This window comes from Phasianus colchicus, chromosome 4 (assembly GCF_987193195.1).
Source record: "Phasianus colchicus chromosome 4, bPhaCol1.hap1.1, whole genome shotgun sequence".
Classification (NCBI taxonomy): domain Eukaryota; kingdom Metazoa; phylum Chordata; class Aves; order Galliformes; family Phasianidae; genus Phasianus; species Phasianus colchicus.
The window spans coordinates 19832512-19847919 of NC_143439.1; the positions used below are offsets into that span (position 1 = coordinate 19832512).

Here is a 15408-nt window from a genome sequence, read left to right on the forward strand (position 1 = left end):
CGTTATGGGAACTGACCCGCTCAGGCTGGAACAGGAACTCACTGCTGCACCAGACAAACCTCAACCTGTCTGTTTTACTCTTTCCATGGAATCAGAGCTGTGCATTCAAGGGCATTTGTCCATTGCAACCCTAAAAGCTCACTTCCATTTGTTTTTCCTTTGGATGTCGTGATAATCTACTTCCTTATGCTTTTATTTAGAGATTTCCACTGTAAATTACACCTTATTCATTCTCCCATTTCCTTACTGCTTTTTGCAGCAATTGCTCCACTGCTTTTTCTTCTCTCTTTTTTTTTTTTTGTTAGAAAAAAAGAAAAATCTTATCTGTATTTAGTCAATACCTGATTGAATCTCTCTCTTTTTTTTTTTTTTTCTAACAAATATGCATCGCTTCTGTGTACATATTTGATGTTGAACTCTTTACCATTTTCTTTCAACAAACCTTCCCTGGAACATGGTATAAATGGGTATAGAGAGTAGATCTTAAGCTCTCATGGGCAATGACCCTGTCCAGAGCAAATAATTCCGAAACAATGAGTACACTTGAAAATAAATAAACTTTCAGGCTCACGTGATGAATTTGAAGTAACAGCCGATGTGCACAGACCTGACATGAATTAACCACATGTTGGTAGTACAACAGACCTTGTCCTCAGCAGCTGCCAGCAAATCCTAGTTCTACTCATTGTCTGACTTGTTACAGGACAAAAAAGGTGTTCCAGTAAGATTTATTGTCCAAATAGCTGGGCTGCACTGAAGTCTTGGTATTTGCACAGGATTTCAGTACATGTGTATCACAAGGCTTTTACAGATGGCTCTCCCAAAATAATTTCACAAGGGTTAAGTTGAATACATGCTGAGAGCACTTGCTGTCCTACAGACAAATAGTCTTTTATTACTTTTCTCCACCATATGCATGTTTTTTCTCATCCAGTGCAGAGATGGTAAATTCTTAGGGTCACAGGCCATCTTTTTGCACTGCATTTTGCTGTATTTGAAGTGACAGATACATGCTGAGTACCCTAGGGCCAACAGGCCAATTACAAATATAAAGAAAATTCAAATCACTTGACTAAAAGTACATAGAAAAAAAAAGTCAAAAACTTGTGACAGCAGAGGACTCGTCTCTCTTTTGTGCACGTCAATAAACAGTTTTTAATTTCATCCACTTCAGAGATTTGACCTCTCTAGCCTTCTCTTGGACTCTACTCGTCACAGGCTGATTATATGGACATAGCCTATCTACTCCAAGAAATATCAGCAACCTTCCAACCTATGTAACCACTTAAAGTGGAATTCTGCATCTTCAGGTTTCTCTGCTGTAAAACTTCTCTCGATACATTATCTCAGAAGAAGTTAGAAACACGGTCCAACAAAATTTTAGGAACATTCATTTTGTGAGTTTTTCTTGCATATCTCCATTAAAAGCATCTGCTTAGTTAAATACTATCTATTCCTGCCTTTCATTTGACAAAGTCACTTTAGAACGATGTTCTGTTACTGATAACAATATTATTCTATATGCTTTACTGATAAGACTTTAAACAGAAGATGACAGTGTATATTACAGGCAGTATATCCAAAGAATTACAGATGACATTTTATCTGTTCACAGAATGCTGTGCACATTTCTTTAAACTATCTTTGAGAATCTAGTCATCATCTAAGTATTTTTCAAATCTTATTTTAATGAAACACATTTGGAATCTCATTTTAATGAAACACATTTTACCTTTGCATACTGAAATAAAGTAGGAGTTTGCTGTACTGCATACTTCCCTTAAAGGAATCAAAGGCAGAAGACAGTTTCATCACTAAAGCAGTAAAACCACCTGCACTTCCAGTTGTCTGTCTCATCCTGCTTTCATTTCCTCTGCTTGGCAGCAGGTCACTTCAAATGTCCTACAAATTTAGGGAAAAAAAAAAACCAGCACACAAAAAAACCCCATCTAACCATTCTCATCCTTTGAAATCAGGATTTGATTTTGCATTCACTCCAGCACTGGACTTTCAAAGCATAGTCTGGTCAGCTAACACTCTGACCTTCTGCAAGAATGTTCTTCTAGCCAACTGGGTAGCAATCACTCTGTATGCATTAAATATTTTTTACAGCATAGTCACAGCTATGGGAGAGCTACTGCCTTCATCTCCAAAAAGAGGCATGACAACAGTGAGGATGGCTGTCCTTCTCAATGGGGAGCCTTCCAAGCTGCACACTGAACCAACCCACAGACACAAGAAAGATGAGCCCCCACTCTGCAAACGCTTTAGTACATGTTTAACTGATGAAAAGCAACTAACCACTAAGGAGCTGCTCAAGCTTTCACAGAAGTCCTGCTGATTACAGTACAAAACACAATCACAATATAGGTAGGCAGTGTGCATGGGATCAAACCTACCACAGTCTGAATGCTATATAGCCACTTAATGTCTCCTGACTCATTCCCCAAGTGCAGATAAAACAGCTTCTCTCCTAATACAAAGCTTGATTAATCCAAAATTAAGGGCAGGAATTCTAATAACACATTCGTAACTTCGTGTTCCATTAGGACTCCTTCCCATTCCATTTGCAATTTACTGGGACTGCAGATGGAATAATTCTGATAAAAATTGTAAAAAGGTTTAAAGTAAGAAAGGTAAGAAAGCAATGATTTTTTTTCCAAAACTCATTGTCAGCCACAAACATTTTGTATATACTCTTATAAAAAGCTTTTTATGAACACTTCGTAAAATCAGAGCATTACCTTCACTTCCATTATTTCTGTATTGAAATGCCTGTAATAAACAGAACTCTGCTTAAAAAGCTGATCATAAATTAAAAAGACAATCAAGGACAAAAAAACTAAAAGAGATACCAGGATGAAAAATAGGAACTTTACAGGATGCAATAAACTAGATGCATGCTGTTGCATTGCTGAGGCAGGACTTCCACAAAACACATACAAAGTTTTTATTGATTTAAATGGCAACAAGTTTAGATCAACACTCAGAATTTTTACAGATCCCTCTGCAGAAATTTCAAGGAAAATTAGTTACTTCCTAGGCAGGAAGGTGATCTCTGGTAAACTGTGTACAGCATGTCTCGATATGGGACAGTTCTCTAGTATAAACTTTGTCTGCAGTCACCAAATATAAAAGATGGATAGATCTTATTTGTGAAGGTCACTACATTCATTACATTCGTACTATATAATAGGAACTCATTAGTTTTTATAGGAAGAATATTATGATTACAACTCCACCCAACCTTCATTATAAATAGACTTCAGTTTCTTTTATTGTAGGTCCTAATCAAACTCCCGGAAAGTTATCAAATTCTGTAAAGAATCTAAAAAACAACACAAAACAAAACATCCAAAAGCTCATGGCTGAACACACCAAATGAACTAAATAATGGGAAACACATTTACAACATCCTTTAATGGTAAGCCTATCCAATTTGTGATTTAAGAGGTCAAACTATTGGTTATTTTTGCATTCCTGGTAATTTAAGAAGCAGCAGACTGGGAAATGTGTACTCACAGGCCTTATAAAACTGCCTTCCTTATTTTGAAAAATAGACATCTATTGTAAAAAGCTTACTAGTGGAAAAGCCTCCCTCCATGTTTACACGCCTTGGCTGGAGAACCCGCTGCCCATGAGGCTCACAATGAAGAATGAGTGTTTAAGGAGACAAAAGAAATCAGCCACAGAAAATCCCGCCACCCATGTCTCCGGAAAAACGAATTGCTCCAAGAGTTGGGATGACAAGAATTGCTGACACCAGATGGTAACGTTCCCCACGAGAGTGCCGCACCATGATCCTGTCCTGAGAACAAGGGGTTTTCTTCAGGGCCTAAACGGTAATGCAAGCAAGAGGAGGGAAAAGATGAGATGGGAACACTGCTATGGCTCTCAGTTGGGGTAGCCCCAAAGACTTCTGCTCCTAGCAGAAGTTGCACTAGCTCAGGCTCCAGCCAGCCCACCCACAGAAACCACCAGCCTGGCTGAAGCAGATGTCGCAAGACTTGAGGGCTGTTACGTTGAATTCAGTGGATTACCTCCTCCTATGCAGAAAAAAAAAAGTAAACTGAGGCAGCCCACAAGATATTTATAGAATAAATGCAGAGTTGAAGGTGCACGATTGAGTTCTTTCTCTACTCAAGGAGGACAGCAAAAATGACCCAGGCAATAAACAAGCATCCCTGCTACCTTCTAATACAGAGATCATTAAACCTCCCCTGCACAAATCACACAGCAGATTTTAGGGAATAGAAGTTGGCTGGGGAATTCAAAGAGAAATTCACAGATTTTAATCACTTTTCCACTGCCAGTTTAGGGACACAGTCTGAGTTTAATCATTTCATGAGTTGGTAACTCAGCATTATCGGTCAGAGAATAGTGCTAGCTGGAACATTTCTAATTAAATTTCATTTAGTCACAGCCAAATTGGATATTGCTCATTTGAGGTTTTCCACTCCAGCATGGGTTTTTAATACATATGTAGGCTGGTGGTTAGGATGTTAACTTGAGGCGTGGAACAGTAAATTTCAGCTCTATGTGCTGCCTATGTTGGGTCGATCCAGGCTCAGAAGAAACAATCTGCTTGAAATTAGCAAGAAGAGGCATTTTGAGATCAAAGCCTGTATTGTAGCCGCCAGGCTTCAAGGGATCTTTTCTCCTAAAATCAAGATAGTCAGGTAGCAAAACAGAAAATGAGACAGGAAGACATACTGGTCATTTGGCTGAGAAGGGTTTGCTTTGAGGAGTCAGAGACTGAAATGAATGTCTCTCACTGAATTGCCATGCTGCTCATACAGTGGTCACTATTCTGTTAACATGGAAATCACAGCAGTCTATGACGTATGTGTTTTTTAGAGTTCTGGTATGTAAGCAAGTAGAAGCAGCAGGAAAGGGAGCTAAGTTCACTCTGTCTCTACAAAACTGCAGATTTAAAGTCAGTTTTATTCCTCAAAAAATAAAGCCAATATATTCTATGTTAATCATTGATTTTTAAGTCATTTCCAGGCCAAGTCTCAGATTATTTTATTTTAATGGCTAACAAAACTGAAATTTGAGTACAAGGTAATTTTAACAATTTCAGAATCACTCAGACTCTGAAATCTTGCTAGCAATTCTATTCACAAGAGCTAAGCCAAACAAGCGATGCATTTTTTTCTGCTTCAGGAAAAGAAGAGGCAAATTGCAGCACGTTCTTGCCTCAAGCAAATGCCAAGACTAGCATTGCTGTGTTATAAACTAGGATTAAAAAAAATCCATTCTCAACTCAGTCACTTTTTAATTCTCTTCTTTAACCTTGACCTCTTTCATTTACCATGGCCTTTGTGAACTGTGCACTCTGACCTGTTCTCTTTTTTTCTTTTTCATCTTTATTAGATCAGCTAATGTTAGCTCTCCCCGAAACATCAAACTTGTTAAAAAGAAAAAACAACCAAACAAAAAAAAAAGATATTCTCTGAGGTGAACATGACTTTCTGTGTGGTTCTGTATTTAAGAATGATGGGTATACCTGCTGGGATGTGCTTCTTTTAACCTTGGTAGATGACAATAGGGCTGAGCTTGCCAGCAGAGAAAAAACTGTGATGATGCAGCCATTGCATCTATAGAAGATGAATCACTACCAGCTCTTTCCTGGTCTCTTTGTTTAAGCCTAACCAGAAAGTCAAGCAAGAAGAGTTTTGAAAAGCTATGTTTATCAAGCAAATGCTTAAAAGCACTTAAGGACATTTGACAGCTAAGTAGAAGACATTCCATAAGTTGCTTAGGGTTTTTATCCCTATATATATTTTGTGAGTGTGTGTGTGTAGAAATGGATATGCTGGTCTCAGATCCAGACAACATTTCCCAAAGTGGATAAACAAACTTAAAGATGTAACAGTAATTTAGAATTAAATAATTTAAAAAATCTAAAAAAAAAAAAAAAATCTAAAAAATTAAAGAATTAAATAATCTAAACAAATTATGAGACTGTAAATCCTTCAACTACTCATATCTGAGGTAGATTCCTGTGTTACACAGAAAGTATAGATAGAAACCTTGTCTAAATAATGGCAGAAGTATACTAACGCAAGAAAAAAAGAAAAAAGTTCACCTATAGTTTTACAAGCTATTCTTGCAGAAGAAGCCCAAAATCATGAAATAACAACATAATCTGCTATTGGCCTTTTGTAGGCTAACTTGCATTGGCTTCTTTGAGTAGCTCCAAAGGGAAAGGAGACTTCATTCTGCCTTCTTCCATGCAGTACCAGCCAGCTTGTTTCAGGCATCAATTCTTAATGAGCAGAGGTTACACCCTTTACTTTCAGTGGCAAGAAAAGCAGTCAAGAAGTGGAGAATGGATAGAACCATGTTAGGGAAGGGTCAGGCTGGGAGTTAGGAAAAGGCTCTTCACCAGAGGGTGGTAGGCATGGAACAGGCTCCCTAGACTCAGCCCCACTGTCACAGCCCCAAGATGCCAGAGTTCAAGGAATGCTTGGACACTGCTCTTAGATATCGAGTTTGGATTTCAGGTAGTCCTTTGCAAAGCCAGGAGTTTAATTTGATGATCCCTGTGAGTCCCTTCCAACTTGGGCAATTCTATGAATTTGGGAAGTAGTTTTCCCACACCACGTCACCAAAGGCTTTTTCCCAGCATTTCTCCTCCAAGGACAGAGTCTGCACAGCCTCTCTGGTCAAGTTCCAAGACCTGACTGCCTTCATTTAAAAATATTTTTCTGCGTCCAATGGGAATGTGCCCCATTTAAATTTATGTCTTTCCTCCTCCTGCCATGAAGAGAAGGAGCCTGGTGGCATTCTCAGTAGCTCCTTTCTAGGCCTTTGTGGGACCTTGCCCCAATGTCCTGACCATCCTGATGGCCCTCTGCTGAGCTTGCTCAAATCTGTTAATATCTTTCTTGTCCTGATCCCCAAAGCAGGACAAAGTACTCTAGATGTGGCAGCCCCAAAGCAGGACAGAGTACTCTAGATGTGGCCTAATGAGTTCCAAGTAAAGTTTTCTCTTTCATTCTTTTCCTCAACAACAAATTAACATTTCAAACATTGACGGTCACTAGCTTCAAAGTGAGAATCAAGAAGAACAAAAAGTTCCCATTAAGACTGTTTAAAAATATGTCAGCCTTTTGATGAGCTTACCCCTGGAGAACTCTTTCAAAGTCAATAGGCTGAACTGCAGCTAGAGATCATTTGAAGTTAGTACTCTAAAAATAAAAAATAATAATTAAAAAAAAAAAAAGCAAAAAACCAACACCCCTAGACCTTGCTCCAGAGCCTGCTTGTTTCTCTGTACACAAATAAACTTACAAACAATGACAACTATTTGTCGGGTGGTGGAGCCAGGCAATGAACCGTATATTCCCTGTGTACTTTTGACCACAGCATTTGTATTTTGCCAAGATGTCCTTGCCACCTAGGAGCATTTGTCCTGATCCTCGAGCAGCTTTAGCCGACCACCACTTCTAATATCCTGTCTGATTCATGGTTTTCCTCTAGGGCAAAGACTTCAGCAATTGACTTTGGGTTTGGGCCTACAGTCGGACATATATTAACCATTACTTAATGTTCAGGTGTTGTGGGGTACAGGAATTGTGCAAATAATTATTTTTTTAAAATCTGTTTCTGCAGTTATTTTTAATAAGACTTTGATTTCTCAGCATTTTTGATTATTTATTTTCATTGTGCTGGTAATACATATCTGGCAACTTCACAAGCCTTCATGCATATGACAAGAAAATTAAGAAAGGTCTGATCATACAGAAAGATTTGTAAACCTGTTAATTAGTTTCATGGATACTTATTTTAATCCTAAAGCTTTGCTGACCTGTATATTGGTACTGTGAACAAAGGGAACAAACATGCCTGAGAATAATAGTTATCTATTTATTTTGTTTTAATGTAAGCTGAAGTGAAATTCTTGTCTGTTCACTTGATATCATTTTAGGACTAATCATGGTGGGACATAATTTTGGCAAAAAATTGAAATTACCTAACTCACATAGATTTCAAGAGGTATTGGGCTCCCTTTACATTCAACCCCCAACTTCTTGTCTAATACCTGAGAAAAACTTTTTAAATTATATTGCATCTATTTATAAAAGTCATTAATAATTGCAAGGGTGGTAAAACTTGTTTAACATTCACACTGACACTTCTGCGCTACAACCTCTTTCCCTTGATATAAAAAGCACACATTAAAATTTCCTTCCATTTAAAAAGAATCATTAGTAGGAACAGAGAGAATATTCTTATCATCCAGAAACTCTGTCTGTCTGCCCCCTACTTCGTCTGGGCACTGGTACAGCAGTTTCCACCTTCTCTGCCAGACTTCCTGGATGTCACCAGAGAAAAACATTGATAGTTCAACTTCCATTTCCCATGTTCAATGGTTTCTTGAAAGATCACCCTTCTCAGCAGCTTTATCAGCAGCTGAATCAGTCATTTTAGCAAAAGCCAACAATACATCTTACATGAATTCATTCTTGTACGGATAAACTTGAAATTCTTGAATGAAATTTACTTATAATTGAATTTTTTTTCCTGAGATTTTTCTCTTGAGCAAGGAGCGCAGAAGGCAAGAAATGAGGAAAAGGTGAACTTCAACACAGAAACCTTAAGTTTAATGAAGAATCTCTACTAAAAGCATCTTCTTATATGAAGTGTTAGGCAACATGACACTAAACAGGTCATTCAAGTAGATGAGTGGGAAGTTGTCTGTATAGGCTACATGCAATTTTGGTTGTGTTTTTTTGTTCTGTTTGTTTTGCTTTGCTATGTTTTTCAATTTCTGCTTCCCACAAAAGCTCAATATCTGCAGAATGAAGGTTTCTTTATGCATTACATCTCATATATGGCTGACACTAAAATATATGGCTAAAAATAATTTTCTCATGTGGTTATTGTGAGCGGAAACTGGCTATGAACAGCCTCCTTGAAAAGCAGGCACATCTCCCTTCTACAGTTAACATTACATGAGGAAATGGCAGGAATAAATTTTTTTTTGTACCATTTGAAACTGCCTAGTTTGTTTCTGTAGTACAAGAAACCAATGATAAATTCTGATCATCAAAAAGCAATTTAGTGTGTCAAGTAGCGTGTTCTATTGCTTTAGTAGGGGAACACCTGGAAAGCACATCTTGCCCTAAGTTTCAGCTTAAAAAAATAAATGTAATACATGCGTTAATGGCTCTAACTCTATTTTCATACAATGTACAACATGTAGAATTTAAATTAAATTTTATAGAGGCACATGAAGAAACAATACATTGGGAACATTCAGTATTACCTTCCAATGAGACAACACTATCCAATAGCACTGTGAGCATTTCTTAAGCTGTGAACACTAGGAAAGTGCTACAAGCATCCAAAAATGAGACATCTAATCTGGCATTTGTACAAATGGACATTACACAGTGACATCAAAGAGTGTATCAGTAATTACAATGGAAATATAAAAAGTTTACTTTTTAATTCACTTCACATGAAACATCTTTATAGTGTGTTTCATATAACTGTTTCTTATCCCAATTATCAAAAATCTTTCCTTATTCAAAATATGAATGAACAATATACCCCAAACTGCAGGTGTCTGCCAAAGAAGTTACTTCATTGTGGATATCAGTTCATAGTTTCAAAATTAATATTTACTTTGGCTTGCGTTAGGCTTTTGTTTTTATTTTTTTCCATTTAAGATAGACTTCTACAGAGTCACCTCAAGACAGCATGCAATGCTGGTCTGAAACTACAACAGAAAAAGAAAACCCCATCGAAGGTAATGAGGTTCTGTCTTGTAAAGAGCTTTCATTTTTTTTCTTTTTTTTTTTTTTCCCCTCCCCCTTCATTTCTCCCAAATCAGTTCTTGGGAACTCTTGCAGTACAGCTGCTCGATAGCACCAGTTATGTGTTTAAGTAAGAACTTAAAGCTAAAAAATCTTTTCTGACTGACATTAGCTGGGCAATTTTAGGGAGTAGGGTTAGTTTGTATGCTTAAGACTGGTATGGGGAACAATTAACAGAATAGAAGTACCACACAAACCCATAAAACATTTTATCTCTCTAACTGAAGAATTTTTGTTTTGTTTTGTTTTCTATTTTTATATTCCACAGCCTGTTTAATAGTCACAGCATTCAGAAATTATTAGCAACATCAACATGACATTTCATGGCTTCTCTGTGTGATTTTCTTATTTTAAAATAACACTTTCATCACCCATTTATCAATTTTAAATGCATCAACCATCTGCTAAACTACCAATACAGCTTTAAAACTAACAAATCACTTTTCACCCATATTTCATTTAGATAAGTCTAATAATCTGATATTTCCATTGCATATAAATCTCTTCAGAGAAGATGAAACCCTGAGTGAAACCCCAGAGCTAGGGAGAAGCTGGTATAGCTGCAGACAGTATATATAAGATACTTGAGTAACTGGATAAGGCCTTTTGGGCTTATCGCTGCTTTGTGACCACAGAAAGGAAGCGCCTTTTCCTGCACCATCATCAGAAATATTCTATTTGTCATTAACCTTGTGCCTATTAGGTGGCATTTCCTGATGAGGGAGCGTTAATGGCTCTCACATTAGCACATGCAGGGACTGCTCATGAGTGACGGGTGAGGAGAGGGTTAAAAAGAGTTTCTTTATGCATATGGTTCCTGTCTCAGCTGTGAGATCAGTTATAGGTCCTGGGCCAAAGATAACAGCTAAAATATAACAGATGCTGGTGCTTCCACAGCTGAGGTAAAGTATTTCCTTTCATCCTCACTAGTCACTGATAATGTCCCAATTCTCTATTCACTGGAAATGTCAAGGGCACGAGCAGGTTATTACAATGTGAAATGAGCGATCTGTTTAAATTGAGCCCATGCCTGCACTCAGTGAGATGTTTCCCCATTCCTGAAAGACTAAAACTTAGAGTGGAGTAGACAATGGTACACTTGCAAAGATGGCTGTTGAATGCTGAAACCAGGGTCTCATCTAATAGAGTGCCAGTGGAGAAGGTGGCTCAGTCACCCTCATCCAGGCATCAAGGCAATGTCATCAGCACAGGGTTGCTCTGTAAAACCATTCTACCTGTGGCTACTGCCAGTCTGTGCCAACATGTCACTTTTTCAGCCCAGCTGAAACATAAGTATTTGAGTAAATAGCCATCCAGAGTGCCCATAAATAATACAAGAGAAACTAAACCAGCTTCACAGAATTGCGTTTTCCTAAATATTTTCAACATTTTTATAACAAGACCTAGCATTTTTTAATCCATTGCATTTTTAAAGAAGTTTAAACACATCTTAACATTTAAGATTGTTGGTATTTTCCTGTCTCTGAAACACAGCTATGAAATCTTTACATGTCTGGAAGCTATCTACATAAGTTGTTTCCCCAGCAAAGTTAACAAGCCTAGGGATATATTATACCAGCAGTTAATAACGCTGGCAGTGAAGTTGCCCTTCATCAGCATAGCTGAAATGACTTTATAAGATAGTAGGCAACAGAAAAATGGCAACAGAAAAATAAAAACAAACAAGAAAAACAAAACACCAGAATCTAGAATATACAGGGCTATACAAATTCAGAGAACAGTAAAATGAATTTAAAGAGAACGAAGAGTATAAAGAAACAAGTTGAAATTAACAGGCTGTGTATTTCAGCCTGTGTATCGTAAAGCCTGGATTTGAGCCTCTGATATCATCTTGCCAAAAAGTAACCACCATGTGTACAACTCTGGATCACTCAAGCCAGCTGGCACCAGATTTTGTATATATCTCAAACTCCATGTTTGTTAAAACATGCATCTTGATTACAAACCCAAAGTAACAGACAAAAAACTCCATATCCAACTAAATCAAAAAATAAAAAGACCATGAAAAAGAATATCATGGAAGTTTACCATTCATTACAACTAAGAAAGTCATATAATATTCCAGATGTAATGATCTGTTTGTTGGAGAGAGCGGCATGAGCTATAGATTAAGATGGAGCTCTCTGTATACTCATTACCCTTATGCTTCCACTTGGGATTACCTGTATACAGAAGCCCTAGCCAGCATAAAACATAGCTAGTATCGATCTACTTCAGTAAGTTACTCCCAACAAGACCAAAATTTCCAATGGAACAACATTCATTCAGCCTTAAAACTCTCTCTGACAGAAGTTTGTTTTCCCAGTTAATGGCTATATTTCTGCAAAACCTATCAACTTTCCATGGGAAATTACTGATAGGTCACTAGAACTATCAGCATAACAAATGAAAATCTAGAAGAGAAACTACATTACTAAAGTATTAGCTTTCATTCATTTGTATGCTGTTGTGCCTTGTGGAAGTCACCAACCACATGCTCTCCTCTATAGACTGGGCTGCTGCGCCTCTCACTATCCATCTGTTCTCACCAGAAAGAGAGCCCATGATTTATTGTGAATGTTGTCGTATGACCAAGAAACCCAATCCATAGAGGAGAGGGAGAACATGAGACAGCTAAAATACATTTTCCATTTGTGAGTTGGGCACTATTTCAGAAAAAAAATATGTTAGTCAAAACATTAAATACTCTCAAGTTTGCTACTTAGTTTTCTTTTTTGGCAGTAAATGGCAAAACTCATTTTTTGGTTTAAGTTACTTTTTATAGTTCTAGATTGACCGCAGTGGGGGACATAATATGTGAGCTGACGGAAATTTTAATTCAGGATAGTAAAACTTCACTATTCTTTAAGGAAAAGATTATCTTTTAAGCTACTAATTAGAATTTAATCTGTGGGACAGGAAATCAGCTTCAAGCCTTAGAATTTCTTAAGAACACGCTAAGGTAAAGGAGGAGGAAAGGAAAGAAATGCAAGTGAATATTAATGCCAAAGGCTAAATATAATATGAAAAGATTATAAGGTCAGAAAGAGGTTTTTTTGCCTTCAATAATTAAACCACCATCTTTAAAAGAACAAGTTTTGAGCCATTCTGTTTATAAAGTACTTGAGTGAAAATCTTTATTTGAACAGCTGCACTGAAGTTTACCTGAATCCATAAGAGAAACTAAGCTCTAAAATACAAACATCAGTTACTTATTTCAATTAATTTTAGATAAGAGGACCAAAAACATAAAAAGTAAATATTTTTACTTAATCCTTCACTGGAGCTAGGCAAAATAACACCCTTGCAGCTGTAGCAATGCTGTTACGTGCAAGGCCAAGAAAGCTGTTATAAGACATACGTAGGTAGTGTGTCACTGCAGGATGTTTTATTGATAGTATCCAGATATTGGAAAGGGAACACTATCCAGAAATTGCTCAGAAGAGGTGACAAGGACAGGGCATTTTATTTTCTAATGGACTCAGTAAAGCTGAGGGAGTTAAGCGCATGCAAGTCCAGAGCTGGCATGTGAAGTAGTAGGAATTTCAGCTTCTCAGGAACACTGTATTATCTTTTTGGCTGCTTTGTTAGGGAGCATTTACTATCAATCAAATACCTGTCCAATAAACATACCATAACATGGAAGTACATTACATCCTTGCAAATGCCATACACAGTAATATCTAATGCTTCATCAGAGGCAATAGCTGACAGGCAAAAATGCAAAGCATCCTTCCCATGCTCCCAGAAACACCTCCTCCTTCCTCTCTAAGTGCCAGCTTGTCAGACACTTCAGCTGAGAGAGAACATATTCAGAAAATCTCCTTGCTACCTTAAGGAAACCTTAGGTAAAATAATTTCTTTCCAAAACTGGGAGAGCAACTGGAGGTCTTCTAAATTTATATCTGATAGAAGTCTGTTGTGGCAGAGAGAGGTGAATGGTATCTCCCCCTTGGACTTTTTCTCAAGCAACATGTGTTAAAGAAATTATTCATAAAATATATGTTTATTATGCAGTTATCTCAGCCTGAAGGCTTATGGCTTTCCAGCACATATAAAACAGTACATAACTATAATCCAGAGAGACTCCACGTTTATTTAAGTCCCTTGACTCTCAGGAAAAAATACCAAAATAGCATAAAGTAAAAGACGGCTGCCTGAATGCAATAATTTTAAAAATAAACAAACATGCCTGGTAAGTATGCACAGCATCTCACAGCACTGTTGCCTAATTTAAGTTCCAAAGCTTACTACCTCTTTATCCAGATACTGCTAAGAGCTATTCACATTGTTGTAAACTTACTAGTTTCAACCATGCTTTCCAAATAAATCATATGACCATACAAAGATATTTTAATAGCCAGATGTACTATGGTTCTGCAATCATCTGATGGAGTAAGAAACATCTGGCAAGGAACCTGTCCAGAGAAGTACAATTTCCCCCCCTGTAACAAACAAGTACCCAAATACCCACAGAAAGATACCTTCCAGCCTCTAATACGCGGGTCTACCTCTAAGTATTGCATCTTCTCAAATTTAACGATTCTCCATGGTTTGATATTTTAACATTTTGTCACATGGACATGACCATGTGCCTTTATATTCAGCAGCCTACCACTAGAAAATAAAAGTCCTTACTGACTGCATCTTGACCAAACTCCAGGTCAAGGAACCAGAACAGATGTCAGCTTCTGAATCTCAAGAGGTAGACATAGGGGGATACTTCTGCAAAAGCCTAGTACATTTTCACACTTAACACTTGCACAAGGAGCTTTCAGTACTCCCATTGTTGAATCTCATACACACGGGGTGTTAAGTACTCTTTTTGCAAGAATAACGCTATTGCATCCAGTTTTAGCTCCCTGCACAAACCATTAGGGCTCTCCTATGAAATTGAGAAAGTTATTAAAAAATTTGAAAAGTTGTTGGAAAATCTGACAGTCTTTTGAAAAGGGATCCAATGCTGTACCACTTCATCATGGTTGAAAAAATGAGAAAGGATCACTGTCATTTCATTTATCAGACTAATTTTCACCAGTGTAAAAACTGGCACCATTCTTCAGAAAAACTGTCACTGAGTTTTGAACATCAGTATTATCGCAACAGCATTAACAAGCAAGAGTGATTTTTAACTTATTGCTGCAAGACATCATTTACCCGGTGCACACTTACTCACCAGAATTCTCACTTTGTTCCCTTGAAGCGTGATGGGATTCTTTTCTGTTCTTTGGTTCTATAAGCCCCTAGAATAAAGGATAAATATTGTATTTAAGTAACTGTCTTTATTTGCATTTATTTATATGCATTACACTGATGCAACTCTGTTCAGACCTACAAGATCAAGCAATTGTTTTTACAAGAATGCAGTATGATCTTCCTTCTAGCGGAAGATGTCCTTAGTGACCTTTAAGGTCACTCCCAACCCAAACCATTCTGTGGTTCAATGGTATTTGATTAACACCAAACTGATAACTGCAACAAGATACTAAAGAATCCCAAATTTGTAATGGAATTTTTCTCTTAAATTTTCAATGTAAGTTTGCTCCTTTTACTGAGACTTAATGGACTGACATTCCCT

At 37.4% G+C, this 15408-nt stretch overlaps 1 long non-coding RNA gene across 1 annotated transcript in view; it reads right to left on the bottom strand.

The window, feature by feature from the left end:
• The window catches only part of LOC149918105 (uncharacterized), a 40567-nt gene extending 25488 nt beyond the window's left edge, over positions 1–15079 (bottom strand). Inside the window, exon 1 of the long non-coding RNA XR_016465881.1 lies at positions 15007–15079. This is a non-coding gene — a long non-coding RNA (uncharacterized LOC149918105). The remainder of the gene's footprint in view (positions 1–15006) is intronic.
• Positions 15080–15408: the final 329 nt, after the last annotated feature.